The sequence below is a fragment of the Callospermophilus lateralis genome, chromosome 14 (genome assembly GCF_048772815.1).
Source record: "Callospermophilus lateralis isolate mCalLat2 chromosome 14, mCalLat2.hap1, whole genome shotgun sequence".
NCBI classification, from domain to species: domain Eukaryota; kingdom Metazoa; phylum Chordata; class Mammalia; order Rodentia; family Sciuridae; genus Callospermophilus; species Callospermophilus lateralis.
The window spans coordinates 31,502,101-31,529,697 of NC_135318.1; the positions used below are offsets into that span (position 1 = coordinate 31,502,101).

Sequence of the window (27,597 nt, forward strand, 5' to 3'; positions counted from 1 at the left end):
AATAAAGAAAAAAGAATTCAGAGAGAAGATGCGCTGATAATCTTGGGTTCCATGTGAAGTCAGTCAGGATTGTCCTCAGAATTACTGTGCCAGGGTTTAAGCTCCCCTCCCCACCAGGGTCATTGATGGCAATAATGATTGAAATTACTGACTTGAGTATTTGCTTTGCATTCATGATTCCTGCTGACCTCTCTGACAATACTGAAGGAGGCCTGTATTATCGTTCTCATTTTATAAATTAGAAAAGCAAAAAGTTCTTACAAGTAAGTTGACAAAAGTCACACAGACTTAAGTGATTTAAAATGCAGGGATTTAAAAATGCTGTGATTTAAAATGCAGGTACTTTGCATTACACCATAATGATTTTTGTTTGCTTCTACTGCATAGGGAAATAATGTTGTTCTTTGAGGACAAAGAGCTCTGCATTTAGGTACTTAGTGTAGAATAACCTCTCACACTGCCCCTGCCTCCCACCTGAATAAATATGTACAGGATGCATTAGTACATGCAGGGCTTTTTGTTTTTTCATTCCCTACCCCAACCCCTAGTTTTATAAACACTCATATTCATCATGTAGTAAGGGAAAGATGATTCATTTGGGGGATCATCAGCTGAAGTCTGAGGTCTGAAATCATTCCAAAGTTAAGGTCCTTCCACTTGCTCAGGAGGAAAAAAAAATGGAGAAAAAAATCCTAGCAGTGAAAAAGCAAAACTAAAGAGGGGAATGGGATGGGAGCCACAGGAAATGATACAGAACGTCATCACAAATAACTGAATACTTCACTACTAACAAACCAATATATTTTTTTTCAGAATCTCTATGCAATGCATAAACTTACTTAAAGTCTTTTTTTAAAAATTGGTCAGAAATCAAGAAAACCTCAAGAACAAAATATCATTCATGGTTTCACCTGCAGAGCTTTTCTTAGACACTCATATGTGCCAGATGCCATGATGTGTCACTGCAGGAAAAAGTCCACTTACTAGGAAACACAATTCTTTAATTATTAGAGAATCACAGGAGAAGAGAGACATCCCTGGCTTTCAAACAGTGGCATCACTGAACATTCAACTAAACTACCCAGTTCCTAGTTAACTGTCGACCGTCTTAGGTTACTAGAACCAGGATTCTAGAAACTTCACATCACTTAGTCTATGGCTCTACAGAGATTTCAAGTATAATCTTAAAATCTTGGTGCAGGACCTTGGAACATCTCCTCTGGACTCTGGATCTTACAGGGTCCTCCTGATGGACAGTGATAAATATTTTACGTGATAATCTGTTCATTATCATCCCTGAAGAGACAGAGCAATCTTTCTTTGATGTTTGACCTTACAAGGAAAAGGAACAAGGTCATATGCATGCTTTTATATATAAAATATGTCCTACCTTAAAATATGTTTTATGCTATTTGCTGCCATTTAACCTTAATGAACTTTTATATAGTATATTCTTTCTTTATTTCTAGGTCTGGAGGGAATGGGCCCTTCTTGTACTCACCAAGCAGTTATTGAGTGGCCTTAATGTGCAAAGCACCTTCACATACACTTCAGGGATTACAGAGATAATTGATACAAGGTCCCTGCACTTAAGGAATTCCCAGTCTTTGTATGAAAGTTACCATTAGTGACCATTAATATTAAGAAGAAAAAGGAAAATTATATAAAGGAGGAGATGAGAAGGATGACAAAAGTTGGAAAGAGTTAGAGAACATTCCAGAGGGAAGAAACAGGTGAAAAAGGCAGAGAGCAATGCTTCTCCAACTTCAGCTCCCCCAGCATTCACCTGGGAACAGCACTGCAATGCAGATGCCTGGGCCCTATCTTTGATTTATAATAGGTGTAAAGAGGAACCCCAGATTTGTATTTCAACAAGCACCATGGTAATTCTGAGAGAGTGGTCTTGGATCACCCCTTGAGAAGCACTGGTGTAAAGGGAAAAGGGCATAAAGAAAGAAAGGAGCCAGCACAGGACAGAACTGGCTGAAACCAGCTGCCCAGCAAACACAAGCTGCCTAAAAATCAGAGGGCAGTGTTTTCTAATATCTAGAAGAAAATAATGTGAAGTAATGTTTCAGATGAGCTTTGTCTCTTACAGTCTGGAATTCTAGGCAGGACTGAAATGTGACAGGCCTGTGCATGGGTTTCTGGGAGTGGGGGGATGGGGCTAGAGAAGAGGGGAGAAGGGACCCTAATCCAGAGTCCCATGACCCCAAAAGAAAGTACTGAGGTAATTATGAAGCACCTACGTCATACATTTGCTATGGATTACTTCTGCCTCCTCTGAGTGGACACAGGCAAGAATTGCCAGGACATTCTCTCACAGGAACCAAGACTCAGGATAAAATAAATTCTTCACAGACCTCTCCAGTTTCTACAGGCACACCCTAGGGAGAGGCAGAAAACATGCAGAGCCCCCAGACTGGAAGCCTTGGAGGATGAGGAAAGCTGCACTCATTAACTTATAGGCATTTTATGGGGTATCACCTGCTCCCCCTCTTCACTTCAACTCAAGAATGAATCTGCTCTGTGCAGTCACTCTTGCTCCTTAGTATGCCTCTTGGAACGGGGAATGCTGAATACAGAATTAAATTTCAAGCTGCGTGATAGGAGCATCCAGAATGACTTTTGTTTTTTTTAATCTGAATTTTACGAGCTTTCCCCGCTGTCATTAAGTTTCAGCTTTAAGTAGATAGCTTTTCAGGAGATGGAAACCTATCAACTTGAGGTTTGTGAGTCTTTCAGATTTTCCTGCACAGTCTCAACTCACAGTCCTTGAAAGAAGAAGATGCTCTTGAGAAGAGGAGATGTAGGAAGCAAAAAGAAATATTAAGGGAAAAAAAAAAAGTCAAGTGAATAGATGCTCACTTAATGGTGCCCCTTCGCCAATATTCTATGCCACAATTTTCTAAACTTCCTGACAATATGCTCAATGGCTTGGCTTTTAAGCCAAGTGTAAATTCAGACAGAACCAGTAAATTTAAAAAAGGGAAGTCAGCTTAGAAAGGAACTTGTCAAATCTTACTATTTAGAAGAACAAATGGATTGTCAACGGCTTATGGAAAAACACAGTTTTTTACACAAATCCTTGAGTAGTTTATAAAACAGTTTTTCTACCAGAGAGGACATTTAGTGAATGTACTATTTAAACCAATCCTATATACTTGCATTTGAAGAACTGTTTAAACTTTGGCTTCGGTGGTATAGTTTTAATGCTAGCAACTATGCTGAGACTACTGTATTATTATTGTCTTTTTGTCATAGGTGAACATTGTGAGAGATGCAGATTCCCCTATCTCAAGAATAACCCTGAGAGGAGACACTGAGAGAGAAAAAAGTGAGTGAAGAAAGAAATGGTAAACATTTAATCATTTAATTTGTAAGTGAAGATAACATGCTATTCAACTTTTGTTGAAGCAGACTGTTTTCATGAATATTAATAACTAATGAGAGAACACACATTCGTTCATTCATTAACCAAATATCAGATGTCTGTTTTGTGTCTGATAATGTACAAGTCATTGGGGCTAGAACCACGAGACAGTCACAATTGCTTATGGAATGTACACTGTAGCTGAGAGATAGATGACGGATGCCAATTTAAAGCATACCTCCTCAAAAAAAAAAAAAAACCCACATAATTACTAACTCTAATAAATGCTATAAAGGAAAAACACAATCCTACATGAGGAAGTAATGGAAGACCTGATCTACTAGGGTGTGAGGAAGGCTCTGCTGAAGAAATAACATGAGTGAAAATTGAAAAAACAGTGTTGGAGTGCAGGGCCGTATGTGGGCACTTTTGCCATTACCCTTCTCTGTAATGGGATTACTCACAGACCTACCTTCTTTGATATGTCGAGTATGAGATCATGTTTGGAAAATATGGAAAGCAGCTCTTGTAATTTATATGAGACTTTCCCTCATGGAGGTCAGAACCATCCAACTGCAGTTAATTGCTCTCTACCACAATGTTGGGGACAGTATGGCGGATGGAAGGATCCCTGGCCTAGGGGCCAAAAGGAACCAGTGCTGATCTCAGCCCTACTGACCAGCTATGTGTCCTTGAACAAGTGACTTCCCCTCTCTCCAACCGACCTGGAAATTTGGTGAATTCTGCTAATAATCTATAGCTGGGATATTCTAATGCTCCATTTTGGCATTTAAGGTCATCCATAACACAGCACCTGTCCACCTTCCCAGGTTTGCTGTTCCTGGTAGTCAGCTGAGCTATTAAATGAAAATTACCCAAATAGGTGTCATGTTTTCCTTTCTCTCACCTTTGTACCTGTCCTCAATATCCCTCTCAAATGTCAAATTTCTTTCTATAAAATTACTTTGATTGCTAGGAAGGCCCTTAAAATTCAATTAGCTTTGCCTCATCCCCGGACCCTCTTCCTAATAAGAAAACTCAAACCCTGCTAATTCAAAAGCTTTTTCAAAGCCACACATCACAGAAATGACAGAATTGGGCTGTAAAACAAGGTCTCTGAGTTTCTAGGCCATCCTGCTTCATACTACACCAATTGCTAGGATGCCCCAACCCCACTGATGCTACACTTGTATCTCTCACAATCTACAATGAGTGACAGGCATTGGCAAGCCATGGCCAATGGACCATGAAATTAAAATGGTTTTCCATTTTTAAATGATTGGAAAAAATGAAAAAAATATATTTGATGATGTGAAAATTTCATGATGTTCAAATTTCAATATCTCTAAATAATGTTCTATGGAACACAGCCCTGCTTATTTATTTATGTATCATCCACAGCTGCTTTCTTGTTGCAAGAGCAGAGTTGAGTAACAGCAACAGACCTTATGGTACACAAAACCAAAACATTTACTTTATGGATATTTGAAAAAACAGTAAATTATACAAATAATAATATTGGCTATATTGAATAAGACATAATCTTATCTTTTTCCACTTTCTCATGGCAATCCCCATACAGTTAGCATGTTCACATAAAAGCACACAGGCAGAGACAGGAACTTTCTCAGTACTCATCTGTCAAGTTATGGGTCAACCCTTATTGAACATTCACATAGCAGAAACTGTTTTATTCATTTATCATTCCTCACAGAAGCTACAAGGCTTATTATGATTACTATTACTATTAATTATTCCCATTTAATAGATGAGAAAATGGAGACCAGAGAAGTTAAGTAACTTGCACAATGTCAAATATGGCATCTGTCAGATTGAAACAAAAATTAGAACTATCATGAATTAGTCTGCTGACCTCAGAGACCTTTAGTTTGGGTACTCGAGGGTCCTTCATTTGATTAGTTGATGTCCTCAGACGAGAAGTAAAGTCAAGTTTCTCTTTCCTCCCTGGGAATCCTTAATAGACATCTAGGGATTCTTGAGGCTAGAAAACTGGCATATTTCCATATTGTCAAAGAAAACAGGAACTGTAATTTGGGTGAAATGACTTCAGAGTCACGGATCTGGATTCTTCTATCTCCTGTTTCACTTTTTGTTAAGTCATTTAACTTTTATGGTCTCCATTTGCTTATCTGTAAAAAACAAAAATTTGATGATGTCTGACATCTTTTCCAGGCTGGCCATGGTATTAACAAGAGCACCGACACTGACGTTATTAAAACAACTGCATGTCCAGGAAAGAAAAACAGTGAAGAGCCTTGGGAAAAGAACCACTGACTTCATCCCACATCAGTTCACAAATTTCATCTTGGGAAGGCCCACACCCCCCAACTTTTGAATGATTATTTTGTAATTAGGCTTTTTTTTTTTTTTTTGGTAGTATTGGGAATCAAACCCAGGACCTGACACATTCTAGTTAGGTGCTCTACCACTGAACTATACTGTCAGGATGGATGAAAAATTATTTTGGAAGAATGACTGGAAGCTCCCGAGAGAAGGCACTTCTGCAAATTCTGATGCTACCCCCAGTGGGTAGCAGTCTACCTACCACAGTCTACAGAGGAAGGGAAAGTGTGGGTATAGAGAGAGCTGTCCGATTCTCTAAACCTGTTGTGAGGACTGGACGCTCTACATGAGTCTAGAACCAGGGGGGAAAAAAATGAGAAGCTGGAGAATCTCAAGGGAGAAAACATCAGGGCCATGAGTGCTAAATGAATAAACTCACCTGAAATGGTATGAGAAATATAATCATCAAAGTTTAGTAAAGATCAGGCTGGCAGGTGGTCTGCCCCTTGCCTCACTTCTGAATGTTACAGCATCTCTCCTCCAAGTCTGTGCTACAAGTTCATCCTAAATTTTGGGTTCAAGTCTAAAACACAACACCCAGTGCATTAGGCTACCATTTGTTCTAGATCTATAGTTATGGAGGCATGGTCCTAACTGGAACACAGAGCATAACTGAGGAGTCACGAAATGACCCAAAATTGCTCCAGGGTTGCCTCTGTCATCCATTAGCTGGGGCATGGTTTATTTATTTATTTTTTCAAAAGTGACTAGGCTTTCTGTTTTTTTCTAAACCCTTTTCACTGTGAATGAATTAAAATGCCTCTTCCTCTACAAGCCATGTCCAGTGTTCTGTTTTTCCTTTCAACTGCTCCAGTACTTACTTGCTCAGGTGCAAGCTGATGCTCTACCTCACTCAATCCCTACCTTTCACATGTAGGTGTTCTAGATCATGACATCCCTGAAAGCAGAAATCATTATACAAAGAGCATGGCCACTGCGCATGTACTAACCACCAAGTACTAACACGTGGACAAGTTATTATTCAACTGAGTCATAACTTTCTTTTTCTTTTCTTTCTTTTTTTTTTTTTTTTAAATAGGGATGATGATGCTTCCTTGCAGGGCACTCGTGAATACTAAATTAGAAAATTAGTATAAAGCAACTAAACTAGTCCCTGATACATCGTGAATGTTCAACTAACATCGAACAATCTCTTCTTCAGCTGCATTCTCGGAAAAGCCCAAAGTAGGGTCTTGCATGTGCTCAATAAATGTCGTGGGTTGAGGTAAATTGTTAAATCACCTCCTTGTCTGTTTGACTTTGTCTCACATTAGGTTTATCCTAGAAATTATTATTCTGACTTCACATGTAATCACATCTGCAAAGTGATTACTTTTGTCTTTTTAAAGTTAAGATGGACTCGAATATTTATATTTATTTTCCTAGATCTGTTACATGAGCAGGGGATCCTCTAAATTGGTATTGCACTATTATATTCTAAGCTATCAGTGTGAATATTCCAAAATGGCATAGGAGATTCCATTCAAGATTTTAAGGATATCAAATTATTTGAAGGATATCAAAATATTCAAAAATATTTTGCCCACTTCTCAGAAGCCTTAAAATGGCTAAATTTTCAAGAAAGGATCCAAGATCTATTACCTTGATGCTGCTGCTGCTGCTGCTGCTGCAGAGTAAAATTTCATTGTGGAGCTTTATTTTTGCCTCTTTCTGGCTACTCTCCATAAACAGCCCGTTCCCAGGTACTCAGCTCACTCACACTTCCTCTACCAGAAGAGTCCTCAGAGGGCACTTGGTAGGCATCAAACTGGTTTCAAACCTCTTTCACTTCCTGTGCATCTTCCTGTGTTCCAGGTCCTCGGGACTTTCTATCCGCCGGCTGATCAGATAAGCCAGTCCAAGTTGAAAAATGAACATATGCTAATGGCTTATAAAATGTCATGGTAGCTCTTTCCCAGGTAATATTATTGCATTAATTCATTAGGCATCTGCTGGATAGAACTCCTTCATCCAGATGAATGGTTTTAATAGGATTTCAGATCCTACATCCGCCAATGAATAAATGCTTTGAGCCTGAGAATGCTGTGCCCATCCTCAAATGACTTGATAGACTGCTGCCTAGGTTGTATTTGCCCTTGACCACAAAAACATTTTTCTTTGCTTCAGTTGCCAGTTAGAGCTTTCTCCTTCCAAATGGTCCTTTCCTGCTTCAAAAATTGGCTAGGAAGTTTTCGGTGAAGTGGAAATGTACTTCTCTCAAACCTTTGTCTATGGTTACTTTCTACACCCTCAAGTAGGCCGATCAAAGGACAAATATAAAATACTTCAGGTTCAAAACAGAATCGCCAGCAAAGAGAGCCTAGAAATAACACTTGAGGCAGCAAGGACTGCCAGCAACTGTCTTCCCAAGTTGAGTCAACACACTGGAAAAAGACACCAGATCTCCCTACTTGTATTCTAAACTGCTGTTGGTGAAAACATACCAGAGATTACTCTGGGAGTATCCAGGTCAGAAAATGGGCTGTTTGATTCACAAGTACAACTGAGAACCTAATCATTGATTATTTTAAGTCTTCAAAATATGTACTGGGTAAAAGGTATTTTGTGAGGTGGGGGGTGCATGAGAGGCAGGGGAAGGAGAGAGAGAGGGATGGTGGGAGGACACAAGAGAGAGACAGAGAGAGGGAGAAGAGAGCTTCTCTTTTGGAAAGAAAAGGAAGGAAACCAAAAACAATCCCACTGCACTTAATGAAGCCCCACTGGACTAGTCCTAAATCCAAATCTAAATCTCAAAGGCAGATACTGAAAAACTCACACTCCCAGAATCTAATCCATCCCAACGGGTGAGAAAACACTTGACATTTACTTCCACTAGATCTTAGATCAATCTCCAGGGAATAGAAATCCTTTTGTTCAGAGAGAAACGCAGAAACAGCTAGTTCAGCAACCTACTGGCCTGGTTAGCCACAATTCCTACTGAGAATGAGATCTGAAGTGATAGACAGCTTAGGGAACTGTAAGAGATGCTAAATAGGATTCTGGAATCTAAGGAAAGTCAGGAGAATATTTGCCACAAGAGGGAGCAGGAGAATTTGGTAGGAATGGGAGACTATAAATATAGAGGTTATGATGAGGAGGTCTACCTATAGATGCAGGAGGTTACGACGGAGGGTTGTAACTAAGAAGTCATAGGATATTAGAGGATACTTTAGCAAAAGACATTCATCACTTAGAGGTTAGATAAAGGATGAAAGATACCAGAAGAAGAGAGAGAGATAAAGCGTGTTGATTTCTAAATTCTCAGTAAATATAAGGCGATGATTAAATTTTTATTTGAAAGCAACACACGCACACACTGCAAACATATAAGATGTTAAAACAATTTGCTCTAACATCCCCTTTCCACTGTGTATCTTTTTTTCCAGATTTAATATCTAGTTCAATTTGGATCTTATTTATTTCCGTGCTATAAGGGCAGCCAGCTTCTTTCCTACATGCTGTTTTCCCTCTACCTGAGGGGACAATAGAGAAAGAACTGATCACACTGAATGGCACCATGAAAATCAAAGGTCGAAATCCTAAAATGCACTTATTTTGAAACAAACACATCCAAAGGCAAAGTGAATACTTACCTTGCTTTTTTTTGTTGTTGTTGTTTTGTTGTTTTGTTTTTTTGTTTATTTTAGCACAACTTGGTTGGATCTGATGAGCTTTTCTCATCATTTATTTTGTCAAAGAAACAGATTAAGCACTAAGAAGGAAGGAACCAGCATTTACTTTGCAAGATAAATAAAAGTCTATTTTTGTCTGATAAAAAACATGTTAAATATAGCTTGTTAACAAAAAGCTAAAGCTGTCTTGGAATGAATTTTATTTTTTCAATACATAGTAAGTTTGAAAGAGTAATTAATGTAATTCCTGCAAATGAGTCCTGTAGATGTTCAAGACCCTACCTCACCTTCCTTTTATAATTTCATTTGGAGTTAAAGCACTGTCACTGTTGTTATGCTTTCCTTTCCCTGCATAGCCAACAAAAGGATTATCTAGTTCTTAATCTAAATCCAAAAGGATACAGTAGAAACCATTAACTAGTAATGGTAAAGTAAATAGACAAGGAAGTAGATGGATAGATAAACACACAACCTTCATATTCTGTTAGTTCACTACTCTAATCCCAGCCACATTAAGGCTCCAAGACAGAGTAGATTAAGTCTGATTGTCATGGACATTCTTACATCCTTTGCACAGCTAAATGGTGAATAATAGCTTACCTCTGCTGAGCGCCCCCCCCCCATTTTCCCCTTTTTTTCTAGGAATTAATCATTCTATTTTTAATAATAGTAAAAAAAAAAACACAGCCATTTTAAGGAAGAAAAATGGGGGCTTCCTTTATAGCAAGTGGGAGAAATTTTAGATAAGGAGTCCTTCTATCCAAAGGGAACCCTTCAGGCAGGCAGCATTTGTAAAATGAAAACCATTTAAGAAAACACATCTTTGCTTCTTGATGAAATAAGTGATTCCTCCCCCACCAAATCACTCACAAAGCCCCAAAGATGGAGCAAGCTCTCCTTCCTTCCTCCTGCTTTCACACCCAGCTAACCTCCCAATTAAGCAAGTTTAGCAAACCCAGAGAGCTAAATACAAGTAACACAGGATTTGAAAGAGGAACCTAAAGCCAGTCATTCCTGTTCTGGCTTTGTTTTCTTATCTGAAATGAATGAAATATCTAGATTCATTTTCCTCCCTCCTTTCCTGACTTGCTGCAGGAGAGCTCTGACAGAGAAAGAGGAAGCATGTAAGTGTGAGTGTGTGTGTGTGTGTGTGTGTATGCGCGTGTGTGTGTGTGTGTGTGTGTGTGTGTGCGCGCGCGCGCGCGCGCATGAGCGCTCCCGCGTGTGTTGGGGGTGAGAGAAGGGGAAGGTATATACTTTCCATATTCTCTCCTGGACCTCCCTCCCCGTTTCCCTTAGGAAATCTTCATACAAGTCCGGGATTGTGGATGTTCACTGCTCCTATTCGGGAGATACTCAAGCCAATGTCTTTAACCAGATCTGATCAGAAATCTCCACCTACTCAGTCCGCTCCTCCATGTTCAGGATGCCTGTACTGTCTTCACCACATCTGTCATTTTTAAAAATGCTTCTTCCACTACACCTCCCACTGATATCCTTTTTTCTCTTTTTAGTCTTTACACCTCCAGCAGGACAAAGTTTGTGTTGTTATATTCACAACCACTAGTGGCTGACTAGCAGAGAGGTAGAGAGCGCCTTCAAGGCAACCAGGATAAGGGGGGTTAAAACCATAACCTAGTGCAAAAAAAATGACTTTCTTTCTAGCGACTGCAGACCACAGGCACACTGCTTTCTTCAGAAAACAAAAAAACATTCTTTGTTAAATTTGATCGCCCCTTCTCTCAATCCAACCACTGCTACTTTATCTGGGGAGGGAAATACGAATTGCCAGCCCAAGTCATTCATCAGACAGCGACAGAATCCATGGAGGGAGGACGAGTTAAACAATCAAGGATGCACATATGCTGTATTTTTTAAAAGCATCGCCTGTACGGATTTGGTTTCTTGAACCCACTGTCCATCTATTAAGACCTCCCTCTTCTTGACGAAGGAGGAGCCAAGAAGGATATCCTCGCATCTCAGAACATAGACCATTTCCCCAAGAGCCAGCACAGCCCCCAGGCAGATAATGCAGCTGCAAAGTTCCTCTGGAATCTCTTGGGGAAAGATGCCTGTGTGTGCAGAATCCCCAATGCACACCACGACATGGTGCCCAGAGACCAAGACCCTGTAAGTCCACTCCCCACATTTTTTCCTTGTCTGTCCCCTATCTCCGGCCACACCTCCCTCTTCTCCGCAGTCCATGGTGAAGGAGCACCCAGAGCCCATCTGCAAAGAAGGGGGGTCGCAAGTGTGGCCTTGGGAAAGACCCCAGGGATTACCAGGAGGAGGGAAGACCGCGGAGAGGAGTCCAGTGGGTGGGGACGCCTGAGTCCCTAGCAGCGCTGCTTTCTGGGTGGACTTAGCTCTTCGCGCCCGGAATCCTCAAAGCCCAGTGCGGTGCAGGGCGCAGCATCCCTCCTTAGCAGCCCTTTCTTCCTCTGGCAGCCTGCACTGGCAGGCAGGCACCCTCACGCCCAGAAGCACCAGCCGGAGCAATTTCACTCCCCCCAAGCTCAGACACCCAGAAAATGTGCAGGCGCGCGCAAGCACACACACACACACACACACACACACACACACACACACACACATTCACACACACACAAACACACACACACACACAATTTGGAAACCAGTCTTTTGCCAAAACGAAGGAAGTGCAGCCTTATGAACAGCAAGAGGAAAACAGTTCACGGTATGTGACTGGATTCCTTTTGCTTGCCCACCATAGGATCCTACCTGGTTTGGGGAGTGTGAATGGATTCTCCCCAGTTCCTCCCGCTAGTAGGAAATACGGCAAACTCCCTGCTTTTAAATAGCTCCCGATCAGGAAGAGGTCGCTCCCATCTTCTGCGGGAAGCACAAAGCAGGCGGCGGCGGACAGACTCCTGTGCAGCGCCGGCGCGAGCTGGAGCGGCGGCGGCGGCGGCTGGCAGCGGTGCGCGCGGGCGGGAGGCAGCGCGGAGGCCGGCAGGCTGGGAGGGCCGGAGCCGGGCGGCGCGCGCGCTCGCTCCCTCCCTCCCTCCCTCCCGCGCACACCCGCCTGCCGCCCGCCGCCCGCAGCCTCGCACTCGTTCACACGCGCGCTCGGCCCCGCCGCCGCCACAGCCGGGGCCGCAGGCTCCCCGCGCTCTGGCCCTCTGCGCGCTCCCCCGGCGGACTCAACGATCGCTTGTGGTTCAACCCGCAAGTTTCTGGAGCACCGAGGCGGTGGGGAGCCCTTCCAGCCTCCCGGCCTCTGCCCCTGAGGATATAATTTTTCTATTTCCTCCAGGTTCTCGCCCCGCAGTGCGTCCCGGCCGCGCGCTAGCGCTGTCTTGGGCACCCAGCCCATGGATTACACACGAGGACCGGCGCTGCAACTTTTCTTTTGAACCTTCTTTGCCTCTTCCACAGACAGAATCCCGACCCCCACTCGCCTACCCTTTTCTCACCTCTGAATTTGTTACTCCAGATATATCTTCTTCCTCCACATTCTGCCCCTCTGCTAAAGGAAGCTTTCTTTTAGCAAAGGAATCTGAGGATGTATCAATGATTTTTTTAAATCTTTACTCCATGTTTTTCCTACATATCAAGTATGCAGGAGTATAGGCTAGCTACTAGATGCTGACACAAGCAAATAAGGATGGAGTTGGGGTATTCTCAAACCAAGAACTCTAAAAGGCTACCCGTGTTGGTATTTTGCTCAAAGATTGCAACTCACTTGGGAATAAAGACCAAGAGGCTGTTTAGTGTGAAAGCCATGCCGTTTTAAACTACAGAGAGGAGTAAAAGCTGAGCATTAAGATTGAGTCAGGAAAGACCTAATGCAGCAATCGACGAACCATTCATTGCCCTTTCCAAGAGAAGCATTATCATTGCCAATACATCACTTCCCCATAATTAATAAAGGAGCATTGCAGCAGGCCCTTGCTCTCTTGACAGCTCATTCATCCTTACAAATCCTTAATGACTTGGCAGGATGAAAGGCTAGACTCACTGTAGAGTTCATCAGCTCCCAAACCTGGCTGCACAACAGACACACCTGGAAATGCAGACTGACGCTGTAGAATCTGATGCAGACTCTGATGATGGAGGTTTCACGTGGAGGCTCTGAGTTTGTATTCTTAAAGCACCAGTTGATATTGGCCCTTGTGGCTTACCAAGGTGTGTGGGGCCAGGACCTGCTATATTGGGAAAGTGAGGGGAGGAAGGAGCTCAAAAGCACAAGTATCTCCTGATACTTACAATGTGGCTCTGGCAGTCAGGTTTGGGAGAGAGAGATTCTGACTCCAGGAATTCCAATTTGATTCTGCAAAAAAAGAGCAGTAACACTCCTTTATCCCTATGTCAGTGGCTCACAAACCTGACTTTGCATTCAGATATCCTGGGGAGTTTTTAAAAGTCCCAGGGTCTAGGCCACACCCTAGAATGATTAACTTGCAATCTCTGGGGTTAAGACTCAGGCATCAGTAATTTGTTTTTATGTTCTCTGGTCCATACCTATGTGCAATGAAGGTTGGGAACCACTGCTCTAGGCCAGTACTCCTTAAACATGAATGTGAGTCTGAATCACCTGGGGATTGCAATTACTCCTTTAGTAGGCCTGGAGTGGGCCTGGGATCTGCATTTCTAGCAAATTTACAAGTGACATTGATGTTGCCTAAAGGAGGACTGCTCTTTAATTAGCAAAGGTACCCATCCAGTGTTTAGGGACACTCTGGCAAAAGAAACCTCCAACCCACTGTTTGCCTTGCAAATTTGCAGGAATCCTCCTTCCCTGTGAACATTTTCCTTTCTTTGCTGAGATAAATTTTCTTGGAAGCTGCTCTCCACATAGACTTTTGTTAAACTGCACTGAGTAGTGATACTTGGGGAGACAGAGAAGCTCACCATGTTTGAGTTAGAGTATATCCTCAGCCAAAAATCGCTTAGAATCTTGACTTCCAGGGAGTGTGAGAGGCAGATATTTGGCTCATACTAAAGGACAGGGGCTTGGAAAGAAATGTGGCTGTCTTTTAAATGACAACAAGAAAAACTTGTAACTAAAGATTCTGCTCATAGGAAATAGGACACAGGTTATGAAGAACACAAGCTAAAAAGCTAAATAAAAATGTGAGTGAACTATATACCTCATTGGAATAGATTCTATACGGAGGGTATGGCCTGTTATTACTATTATGGGCTACTTAGTGACAAAATTTCTTAAAAGGATAAGTATGTTAGAGGGGGGACAATAGTACTGGTCTTTCAATGTCTGTGCTGGTCTGTACTGGTCTTTAAAAGCCTATCATTTTAGCAACTAAGAAGTTATCAAGGCTACATACAGGTCCTCTTCTTTTCTAGTCTAAACTGATGGGTTAATTTGGATTCCTGGGGGCAGTGGACCTATATTGTATGGTCTTCTCCTTATTGAAGTCTATTAAGGGGTGGCCTAGTACCCAGTGATTTGTCACCCTTTTTATTTGGCTCAATTTCTGAGTCCATAATTTTCTTTGCCTTTTATTTCTCATTAAAGGCATCTTTATAATGGTCACAAGGCCCTGGGGCAAATCAAACCTTTTGCTCCCTCCTAAATGTCATACATGACTGAATTTTTATTGCAAGAATTATCAAAGGCAATATCACTGGCACAAGGCTGTGGAGACTACAGCTCTAGGTAAGGAAATAGTGACGTTTCTACAGGCTGTGACTTTGGAAAGAAGAAATATTGTATGCAAGAAGGAGGTGATTTGCATTCCAAAAGCGGAGCTATTTTTTAATGGTATTTTTGGATATTGATTGCTATTCTTTTCTTCTAGACTTGGAATTTATAATCACAAATCTTCATTGTATCAAACCAAAGCAGTATGGAACAGCTATTGAGGGGTCTGCACAGGAATATCACTAAGATTTGATATATTCTAAAGATGGTTCAAATTTTCAGGAATCATTTCCTAGCAAATCTTCAGGGGATCCTTAAGCAAATTTACTTTCAGACCAAATATAAACGATGTGAATTAGACCAACTTTATATCCAGTCTAAATAACAAGGGTACCAAAGATTTTTTAAAAAGTGTTTTTAATACTATGTTAAAATATCCAATAACTTTCCATTATTGAGAAAACAAATACTTTGTTTTAGTTCCTTTTAGTCTTACTTTGAGTCACCTACGTCAGAAGAACCACTATTGTTTTTCTCCATTGCCTGGGTTTCTTAATGTATCAATAGAGTCCTAATAATTCCCATCTTATCTCCTAGTCCATCACCATTCACCACAGAGGGCTGTGCTTATCACAGGCTGGGTCTCATCTTGATTTCCAAATAAGAAAAAGGTACTAGAGCACTCCCAGCCTGGCCAGGGAGGGAGCTTAGCCATAGCCATTTTCCCAGACTTAACAACCTCATGTGGACCACTGTACCCCTCATTTTATCATTTAGGTTTTCTTTGCTGCTGATTGGATCCAGGGCTCCTTGCTTTCAGGGTGACTGTAGAGATTCTTTGTCACCTTCTAGGTCCTACTATTCTTTTTCCTGGTGTCTTGTTCCTGCAGTTCAAATTGTACTTCTTTACTTTGTTTTGACCAGTTGAACATCAGTCTCCACTCCATCAAGTAATGGGCCCTGCTAATGTACAAATTTCCAAGAGCCTGTAGGTAGACTTGAAATAATAACCTCCTGCCCTGGGCTCCATTACTGGCGGAGGGGGGTGGGAGGGGGCAGCCACTTCCTCCAAGTCACCAATTAATTTGTTACAGTCTTGGGACACGAGGGGTCTGCAATTCTACATTTCTATAATTTCTATTCAAGGATTAGACTTGTACAAAATTCTGACTCTTTTCATTTTCCATTTCTGCTCCTTGTTACATTAAGGAAATATTTAAACCATAGTCCACGATTTTACCAATGGGAACTCAGTGGCAGAATCATTTACTAGAGTGAATAGTAGGTCACACAAGAGCAACTGTCTGTTTAAGAGCTGAGGCTTAGGAATCAGAATACAGGTGGGATTCATAGTTCTACTCTGGCTGTGTGAACTTGGAAAAGTTTTTTAGCCTCTAAAATCTCAATGTATTTGTCTGGAAAACCTAAATCATGAAATCTCCTTCAAGAAGTTGTAGTAAAGATAAAACATATAATGTACTTGGTATATGTCTTTCTTTTTTAGTACTAGGGATTGAGCCCAAAGGTGCTTAACCACTGAGTCACATGCCCAGTCCATTTTATTTTATTTTTTAAAAACTTGAGACAGGGTCTCACTAAGTTGCTTAGGGCCTCACCAATTTGCTGAGGCTGGCCTTGAACTTGTGATCTTTCTGCCTCAGCCTCCTGAATTGCTGGGATTATAGATAGGTGTGTACCATGCAGCACCCAGCTTGATGTAATTCTTGATCATAATAATTATTCAACTATAAAATGATATCCATATAAATAAAAAATCAAGATAATTAGTTTTTAGTTATCAGACCATCATGTTATTTATAATGATTTTGATGTGATTTTTGTTATACAGAATTTTAGACATTGACTAATCCAAAAAAATGTATATTTATGCATCAAGAGAGCACTTTCCTTTTCTGTAATGAAGGAAACTGTACTTTCTGATTTTATAAGGGCAAACTGGTTATTTCTGTTAACAGTATTTCTTTCTTTTTATGTCTTGCTATCAACTTGCTCTCTTCTTATCTCTATTAAATCTGAGGGTACAATTTCAAAGAGCAATTTTAACCAAATACCACTACAACTAAAATTTTGGTTACCACATTAATTTATTAACAGAGGACTTTATTTGAAGGACAAACTTCTTCACTATGTTTGCACAGACTTTCTACAACCTTGGCTCAAGGACTGTCCATCAACAGGGACTCAAGATGAGGCCCTAGGGTGCTCTGTACCAGGCAGTTGTTCCTCACAATCCAGTTCTGAAGCACTGTCCCTGAGAGATGGCATGTCAGCTTTTTCAATAAATATCTTTTCTAAGACATCATCTATGATATATAGTTCTCTCCCTGAATCTTCAGTTGCTGGCCACTGATTAGAATCTTCTGAGAACTGCCAATATTGTAGTGGTTATGCAATGCCCAGACAGTAGCCCTTGAAAATGGTCATTAAAAAAAGACTTAAGGGGAAAATGGCTGAACTCCTGGGTATCTTAGTCCATGATTTTAATGATGCTGATTCTGCTACCAATGGAAGTCTCTGGATAATGAAAGGACACATTCTCATCACTTTTAAAAAATTCAGAATTGCTCAGTGTGACTTAAAGTGTTGGAAGTAATTATGAGCAGATAAAGTTCTAAAACTATGTTCTATTTTCTTTTCCTTTTAAAATATTATCCCAACTATACCACTCCTCAATATTTATCTTGAAGAATCAAAGTCATCGTACTTTAGTGATACACCCATATCCATTTTTATAGCAGTATGACTCACAATAGCTAAACTATGAAACCAGTCTGGTTGTCCAACAACTGATGAATGGATAAAGAAATGCAGCATAAATACACAACAGAGTTTTATTCAGTCATAAGTGAAATGAAATTATGTCATTTGTAGGAAAATGGATGGAACTAGAGAACATTATGTTAATCGAAATAAGCCAAACACAGAAGGTCAAGGGTGGAACGTTTTCTCTCATATGTGGAAGCTATAAAGGAAAAAAGGAAAATAAAGATGAGAGTGGGAACCCATGTAAATATAAGAGACCAGAATAGGAAAAGGACCAAAGAATGGGAGATGGGGAGTCAAGGGGAAAGTGTTGGGAAATGATACTGGCCAGATGATATTGTTATATTGTGTGCAAAAATGAATATGTAACAATAGATCCTGTCATTATGTACAACTATAATGCACCACTAAAAGATATACAAAAAAAATTAAAAATTGCCATCTTTGGGTTTCAGCATTTCTAAAAGTGTAAATCAAAATCAATGGTGAGTTATTTGTGTAGGCATAAAAATATTTGCTTCCAATAATTTAATTTTTTTGAAAATTATAAAATTTTATTGGGAGAAATTAATGGAGGGCCAAATAAATGAAGTAATATGTATGTGAACAGTTGATACACTAAATATTTGAATTTATATCAAATTCAAATATAATTTAATTTTTATATAAGAAATCCTTTTAACTAGTTGGAAGAGCTGATTGTTTGTCTTTTGTAGACTGAAAAAGAAAGTATAAATGGATTTGCTTATATAGAATTGTAGGCCCTACTCTTGGAGATTTCTTCTCTTATTGGTCAGATATTGGGTCTGAACATTGTGTGTAGGGGGGAGGGGATTGTTTTCATTTATGTTTTTTTTAAGTTTTTGTTGTTGTTGTTGTTGTTTGTTTGTTTGTTTTTTAATGTTCTCTGTGTGGTTCTACATTTCAACCAGGGGTAAAATTCAATGAATGAAAGGTGAACTAGCTAATTAATGATAAAGACACATGAAAAAGTCCCTTTCTACCCAGTATAAAGTATATTGTCTATTCTGCTGTTCCACTCAATATTAATATTTAACAGAATATAAAAATGAAGACTTCTTAGAAATTTAAAAGACCGTAGGGCCTCAAAGAGGCAGAAGCAGATATTTTAATTCTCCTGACAAGGATTTAGAAATTGGAAATTATGATCGAGAAAGTTCTGTCCATGGCTGCAGGGCCTCTGTCTGTCTTGTTGAACATTCACTCCACCCCCCAGCATAAGCACAGTGTTTGGTACATGGTAGATGAATTAACAGAATGCATCCCACCCACTGTAAGAGGACTGGTCTGTGTGGAAAGAAGATGGCTTTTGCTTTCAGGGTGAAGTAAACTCTCTGGCGCCTGTCCAGTAGAATTGCAACTTAACACCAACCACCTCCTGGTAACTGCAGTGCAGGCCCTGGTTAGCAACTGACATAGTCCCCATATCCACACCCACAGTCCTGCCTGGCCACCTGCTCTGTGATGACAGGCAGATTGTCTGTTACATTGCAGGAGGCTGAACCCCACAGAGATGGCAATCAGAACCAGCCTCAGGCTGGAGCCTGTAAACTGACCCTTTGTCAGTTATCTCAGGAATTAATTCTAAAGCTTTTATTTGTCCCAATTCATAAACAAGTCAAAGAATCTCTTATTTCCTCTATTAAGAGAGGTTCACTAAGCATGCAACTTATGTTTTGTGCTTGAATTTTTAAAAATATTTTTAAGACTCAAGAAAATGGTGAGCTTCCTGATAATATTCAAAATCATCAAATAACTCATTAAAGGCAAAATGTTGGATGGGACAGAAAAAAAATTTCTTTTAAATAAACAAATAAAATTCATTTTGTCTTGTATTCTCTCAACAAATATTTATGAGGGCCTGCTCTTTGCTTTTCATTGTCCTCCCAGACACTAGAAAGACAACAGAAAAAACACCGCCAAAGTTCCTATTCTTTTGGGACTTATATTCTAGAGGAAAAACAACAGGTAGTAAACAAAATGAACAAATTAACACATTAGAAACTACCATATGTAAATAAAACTACAAAAGCAATAAAGCAAGGAAAATAGAATACAGAGTTTTGGGAACAAGTACTAGTTTAGGTGGTCAGTTTTGCAGACACTTGAATGCAGTTAAGGTTTTCTATTGACAGTGTTGTTGTTGTTATTGTTATTATTATTATTATTACAGGTGTGTGTGTATTCCAAAAAGAATAAATGATAGAGCATAGGTTTGTTTGAGGTTCTTTTGGAATTTCACTGGACTTTATTAGTATTATGAATAGAGGCTTAGACAGGAGTTTCACCTCTGCATTCAGGAATACATCATATTATGTAAATCTAATGGTTATTCCAAAAAGGCAGACCATTCCCAGAGATTGTACATACAATAATGTCTTTGTTCAAAGGCATACCTCTTTTATTTTATTTAAAGAGTTGCATTAATTAATTATTAATAACTGAATGGCCAACTTTTCAAAAATAAGCTCTAATTAGTGGAACTCTTACCCCAAAGTCAATGTCAATGGTGAGAAGTCAGAGAATCTCATATGTATAGTTTAATGATGGCTCAATGCTTTCTTTCTAGAATTCTGCCACACATCCTTTTCCTTCTCTTTTCTTATCTGAAATTCCACTATACACACACACAAGACTGATAGTTTGTGTACATACTCAGACACACACTCTTCAAGAAATACATTGTCATTCACATTCACGAGTGTTTAACTTTGACTACCTATTTAATTACTGAAAATGACCATATCAAAATTTGCAAGTGTGCATGGAAATAAAAGCTGATCACTTATGTTTTAAAATTTTATTTAACATCTTTTTTTATTTGTAAGCTTTTATATACTTAGTTGCAAGTCTACTTCAAGGCTAAATATGATTTTGACCCAATATTGCTCTTTTGGAAAATGAATGATATCAGATTTGAAGCCTAAAAATATGAATTATGTATCTTAAGAATCTTAAGATAGATTTTTAATTTTGTATCAAAAATTAATATCTGAATGTAGAAATTGAGGAAAAGTAGAGCACGGATGGAAAATTATTTAAAGCCTCTAAATGTCTACCTAACTCATGACAAATGATCAATATGTTACAAATTAATAGAACATACCTCATTACAGTGTAATCATAGTAATGGAAAATTTGCAGCAGATTTACTAGCTGAATTTTTAAATCATTCAGACAGCAGAGAGTGACTATTCCATTCAGAGCCACAAACTATGTTCTGTGATAATTTATAAAAAAATGAATTAAACACCATCCATGACCTCTAGGAATTTAGTTTCATAGGTGGAATTAGACTCAAGATTTTTGACAAAATAGATGCTATAACTAACCAGCTATGTACTTTATAAAGATATATCTTGATGGCACATCTGAGATGCATTAAAGTGAGCATGACCAGTAATAAACAGAACAGAGAGAAGATGATTAAAACCATCTCCAAGAAGCTCCCAGCAAAGGACTGTAAATGGCTATTTTTTTTCCCATTGGCTCAATTCTTGGCAGAATCCCATTACCTCCCAGACCAATAGTTTTTAAAAGTACTGTTTTCATTTTGAGGAGAATCATTCTAGACGGTTTCAGTTGAAACACATATGATTTCTATAAGACTGCTAGTATCCTAAGAAAGCAATTCCTTTTAAAGACTGGCATACCAAGGTGGGGGTAAAGGTGGAGGTCTGCTTTAGCATCCAGAGAGCACTTCATCACTGTAATGATGAATGGTGATAATAAAAAGCAGACAGCACCTTGGTGGGTTTTATGATTATGTCTAAATTCTCTACAGATATGCACCCCCTTTTTATTTGTACCATTCCTGCTGCCTGTCACCCCGAAGTGCCATTGTACTTTAAATAGGTTATAGTAATCCAAGGATATCTGGTCTTCTTTCTATGACTTCAGAGCTGACTTGTAACTAGGGAGCAGGTGAAAAGATTCCCCTCCCACCCACCAGACATTTAAATCTGTGTAGAAAAACCAAAATGCAGTCAAGTTTGGTGAAGGATGAGCTTTACAGACAGTCTCTTAACTTCTCCTAATTACAACTATTTTTATTTTTATTTTAGAAAAACACAAAATCACTGAGGGAAATCTGAACATATTCATAACATTCAACAAATCTTTTTGTCTTTCCCTATATCTCTATCTCTAGGAAGATATTGTTTTGCTAAAAGCAGTCTGATTTTGAGGTAACAGGTCCAAAGATAAAATCAATTGGTTTGATTTCCCATGTGCATGTTTTTAACATCTTTCCTGACACATCCTTAATATGACACACACTAAAAAATTGTGCATTCATCATTATGAGAAACATGATATACATTTAGCATTACTTGACACTGTAATATATATTGTCAAAATAGAAAGCCTGTGTTAGATTTTTAATGTTTATCCTGTCACTTTACTATAAACAGTTTTTATTTCATTCAAATAAATGTAATATAATTAATTTAATCAACTAAAATTAAGTTTAAGTAAACTTATTTATATAAGTAAACATAAAACAAACAAAATTAACTTATATAAACATATAAATATTAATTTTATTTATATAAATATAAACATTATTTATATAAACATATAAACATTAATGCTAGAAAAATGTGCAATGAATTTCCTGTATAATTTGGAAACTTCTTCCTGTGAAAGGCAGTATCTTGTGTTAGGAAAAACATTAAAAATGAGTTTGCATTTTGTAGAAACGGACTTGAATTTGCTACCTTTACCTGCTAGCCATATACTCACAAATAGAAATTGTCTATTGATCATTCATTTGCTTCCTGAGTATTTTTTTAAGTGTTCATTTACTGAGTATTTTTTTAAGTGTTCATTAAACACAGCACAGGGTTAGATATAAGAGAATCATCAATTTAAAAAAAAAAGAGCTTTTATGTTGAAGAAGGAAACAGCAATAAAGCAAATTACATAATACATTATTTCGTTAATATTATGATAAATGGTAACAAGGAGATGCAGAGTGTGGGCTTTGACATTTTCTAACATGGGAGCAGACCTTTCTAAAGGGAGTTGGTAAAGCTCTCAGAGATGGCTAGGATGTACCTGAAGAGAGGAAAGAGCTCAGTGTATAGTCCTAATAGAAGGTTTAAATGCAAAGGCTCTGAGGTGAGAAGGCACAGTCAGAAAATTGAAAGAGAGTCAGAGGGGTAAAGCACAGATAGTTAGGGCTGTGCCACAGCCCAGGCCCTTCAGAGCCTGCAGGGCTTGGTCTTTTGGTCATTTTGTTAAGAACAAGATGATTCTCCTGCCTCATTCTGAGAACTTGCCTTAGTGGTCTCATAGAACAAAAGAGGCTGACAATATCTAAACTCTGCCCTTTCCCCACTTTTCCTCCTTTCAATACTTAGCAAAATTCCTTCTGAATTTAATATTAAGGACAGACTTGACAACTGGAAAATTGAAAACAAGTTAAGCCGTATTTTTTAGACTTGATTTTATTTCCTCTCCTGTGCTTTGTCAAGAGTCTCCTGTATGATTATCATTAATTACCACAATGACCAGAATTCTCCTCAACTTTGCTTTTTAGATTGTGGATGGAATCTTATTCTTTTATACCCCAACCCTTTCTAATATCTTTTTCCAAATTACTGTCTTAGACTTCCAGAAAAAGGAGGGTGATTAAAAAGAGAAATACTGATAGCCAACCTGAATGAAAAAAGAAATTTGGCTTAATTCTGAAACAGAAACCATGTATTTCATAACCTTAAAAGATTCTTACATTCCACCAGTGATTTGAAGATTAAATTTCTCCATTGTGGCTGGTCATGGTGGTGCACACCTATAATCCCAGCTAGTAAAGAGGCCAAGGCAGCAGGATCATAAGTTTGAGATCAACTTCAGTAACTTGGTGAGACCCTGTCTCTAAACAAACAAACAAACAAACAAATAAAATAACAGGCTGAGAATGTAGCTCAGTGGTAGAATGTTCCTGGGTTTAATACCCAGTACCCCCGCTACTCCCAAAATTGTGGCATAGACACAAAAGAGTGATGGTCCTATGTGTTGCCTACTCTGTTAGGTGTTGTGGAGAAGGGGAGTACCACTAATTCTTCCTCTTTGATGTAAAGAGAACAGAAGGCTCCAAAAATTGATTTAAAGATTATACAAAGGAGAGATTGATGTTTGATTTCCCAGTTTCAGTCTCCAACTTACTTCTATATTATACACTCCTGCAGTAGGTGAAAAAACACTGGGGATAGACAGGGAGAGGCTTCTTATAGAGGTACTTAAAATGATCTGAGAGCTGGGGCTGTAGTGAAAAAACAAGACTGAATCTGCATATCTGCCAAGGGCTCCATCCAGGAGGACATAAAATGAATTCTGTTTGTGACCACCAGTTGGGGGACAACGTACATAATGATCCAATCACACATAAGTTCTCACAGTGCCCAGAGGAGGCACAGAGTCAAGAGTCCATTCCCAGTGGGGACAGTTGAGTACTTGCCTAGCCAGACTGAGCAAGCAACAAATGGGATCAGTGGGCCTTAGAGACCACCATGAGGGAGTGAAAACCTTGCAGGACAAACATTCTCTTCCCTGCCTCTCTGCAGATCACTGGAGGACTCTAAGGAAAGGATGGCGGGCAAGAGGAATAGACAATACTCCTTTTCTTCCTGAGGCTTCAGAACCTCCACCTCTCAACTGGGGTGGTACCAGTCCCTGAGGGCCAATTTGAAAATTCATGAGATGTTTTATTGATGACACAATGGTATGGAAATTACTATGCACATTCATTGGGCTGGAACCAGGGATTCAACAAATCTTGCAATGTGTGGGACAATCCTATACAGTAAATAATTGTTCTTCATTTCATGTAACTTTCAAGTGTTCTGTAGAACACTGATGGAGGTGAAAAAATCTATGATCCAAGCCCGTGGCCTTACTGTCATTTTTGTTTAAAAAACCAAGCAGTTTTCACATGTTTTAATTTACACTGAATTTTATAGTATTATGTATATTGAAGAAAGGTTATACTTTGCTTTATTTAGAATTTAACAAGAACTGGTCACCATTTCAGAAAATTACTTCACTTCTGGCAATATTGCCTGTTACTGTTCAAAGCTGTTGCCTTTGGGGGAGTTGAACATAATGAGGAAAGCACCTGAATATTACCACTTACCTTCTGGTAAGATTATGCTTATTCATTGAAAAATATACTAATTTATCATAATTTATATATTTTTATATTATGGTTGGAACATTGTATAGAATTTTTAAATCTATATTAATATGTACATATTAATTAATTATATTTTAGAATACTGTGCTCTAGCATATTTGTTATAAAAGTGGAGTCATGATCTGAATATATAACCCAAATTTAGGTGTTGGAAACTTAATCCCCAATGCAATAGAGTTGGAAGGTAGGTGTTTAGGACATGAGGACTCTGCCCTTACAGATGGATTGTTGCCACCATAAAAGTGCTTAGGGGAATGGATTTGGTCTCTTTTGCCTTCCTGCCATGTGAGGACACAACATTCTCCACTTTTTTCATTCTACTTTCTACCCTTTGCTACAGGAGGGTACAATAAAAAGTTCCTCACCAGATTCTGGCACCTTGAACTTGGACTTCCTAGCCTCCAGAACTGAAAAACTAAATGTCTGTTCTTCATAAATTACCCATTCTTAGATATTTTGCTATATAGCACCAAATGGCCTCAGAGAAAGAAGAAATTTCACTAAAGGAATTGATAACTCCAAGTTTTTAACTCTTCCAGAGTTATAGTCGCTTGTTGAAAGAGCAGGTGCTGTGTTGAAAGAGCAAATTCTGAGGGGAATTTTTGAATTAATTTGAATTGTTCAAATTTAACAATAAAGAAGAATGAATCAGTTGCCAGAATGGGGATCTTCCAATTATTAACACTGACTAAAAATCTTCTCGACTGATAGCCCTTCAGGAAACTAATGTAGGAAAGGAGCTCTTCCGGCGCTCTCCTGGAGGCTGTCACTGGAAAATAACATGGGATGAAGCGTCTCCACAGCTTTGACAGTTGAGACAATGGCCAGCTACCTGACACACACCTGAAGAGTGGAAAGGTGAAGTTCTGGTTCGTTTATTAACTGATTGCTGATAAACCTTTGACTGCTCTAAACCATACTTCCCTTGCAAATGGAGGATGCTAATAACTTTTTCTGCTTCTTTCAATATTATTGTGAGAATCATATAAGTGCTCTGCAATGACTGGAAATATGATCCTGCCTTGCATTCCACAGCACCCAGGCCCAGGCAGTGCATGTAATAATACCTAATAATTCATGTTAGTTGGTTGAATGTGTCCTCTTTTCTTCCTCTAAAGGGCACAGATGCTCACAATCATGACTTAGACTGTGTATTTCCAGTGGATGCTGCTTGACTTCTTCATTTACAAGTAGGATGTACCCAAAAATCTATACATGACGATTGGCATCATTGATTCATAAATGCCTAAGAGAGCATTAAATATAATAGGGACTAAATATTGAAATTAGTTAATCATATATCTTCCAGGAACTGGTGACCTAAAAACAAAATGTGCAGAGAATAGAAGAGAAGCTACTTAAAGAGTTTTTAAAGGTGAATTAATCTAAGAGTGAAATCCCACCTGGTGCACATCAGGAGGGCAGTTAATTAAAGCCTCTGCCGAGACAGGACTGCAGCAAACCCCAAGGCTGGCTGGAGGCTAAGTTGATTAGAACACAGTGCTTATCCGGGCCCCTTAGGGTATCTACCTGATCCCCAAGAGAGTTGTTCATCTTCAATTTCTGCCTAGCCAAAGACTCCACTATCAATCCCAGCTGTCTGTTTTGGAAATGCTAACCTTTTGCACACGAGCTGAGAGAGTTACAAACCCAGTCCTATTACTAATGGACTGACACCAAGAAGGGTTTGCCCTATAGAGTGCTACCCTATGGTACACTTGGCAGCATTGTCCTGACCAGAGGGCTTCTGATGGGGGGGGGGGGAGTGCCATTAACTGCTATTAAGATAGATGGGGAGAAGACAAAAGTCTAAACCACTTCATTCACTTCTCTAATTATCTTTCTCTCAAAAGCACTGGGGCTGCTGTTGTCTCCTTTTGTTTCTTCTGCAGAATAATGATTTACTGCTTCTTTGTTCTTTTTAGAGACATTTTTCCCCTTAATTAAAGGTCATACACTATGTCTTTCCATTTGACATTCCCATAAATAACTTCATAGTGTCTATCTCATTATTCTCTTTAGAATGCTGTCCACTTTAATTAAGTCCCAATTAATTTCTCCTTTCCCCAAAGAAAACAATGGTGGTTTCCTGTTACACTTCCCCATCACTTTTTAGTATATTAGTGATACTAAATTTTGTGGTTATCATCTTTGTAACCTCCACAAAATGACTTTTGATAATAAAATTGGAATAAAGAACTTTTCCATGTGTGACCATAAAATTAGGCATAGGTAAGCTGTATTCATTCATGATTAAGATTACTATAACTTTAAGCAAATCACTTCAGTTTCCTCGATCTCAGGTTGAATATCTATAAAATGGGAGACTGGAACTGATTTTGTTCTCTTTCCCCTTTTAAAACATGGGGTATTAGGATATAAAAGTCTCAATTCCTACTCTTTGGGTTTCCAATCTTACTCTGTACTATTTGATTACATTGTAGCTTATAAACAAGGTGCTATGGAATTATTGGCATCAGCCTGCATTTCTTAGTGTGTGAAGTATAGTCATTCACTTTCTCCAGAAATACGACTTTGAGATAAAACTAACTCTAGTACCATTTACTTATTCAAAATTAGGTGGTAGTTTCGTGTTTTTATT

At 39.1% G+C, this 27,597-nt stretch overlaps 1 protein-coding gene across 6 annotated transcripts in view; it reads right to left on the reverse strand.

The window, feature by feature from the left end:
- Slc8a1 (solute carrier family 8 member A1) overlaps positions 1-27,597 on the reverse strand; it is a 356,468-nt gene that overhangs the window by 288,285 nt on the left and 40,586 nt on the right. For 3 of the 6 annotated variants that reach the window (XM_076832594.2, XM_076832592.2, XM_076832595.2), the window contains exon 1: positions 12,112-12,267. The exons of 2 other annotated variants lie outside the window; for them this stretch is intronic. The gene's annotated coding sequence lies outside the window, so the exon portion shown is untranslated. Of the gene's footprint in view, positions 1-12,111; positions 12,268-13,599; positions 13,664-27,597 lie in introns of those variants that run through there. One more of the 6 variants, XM_076832593.2, reaches the window with a different exon arrangement.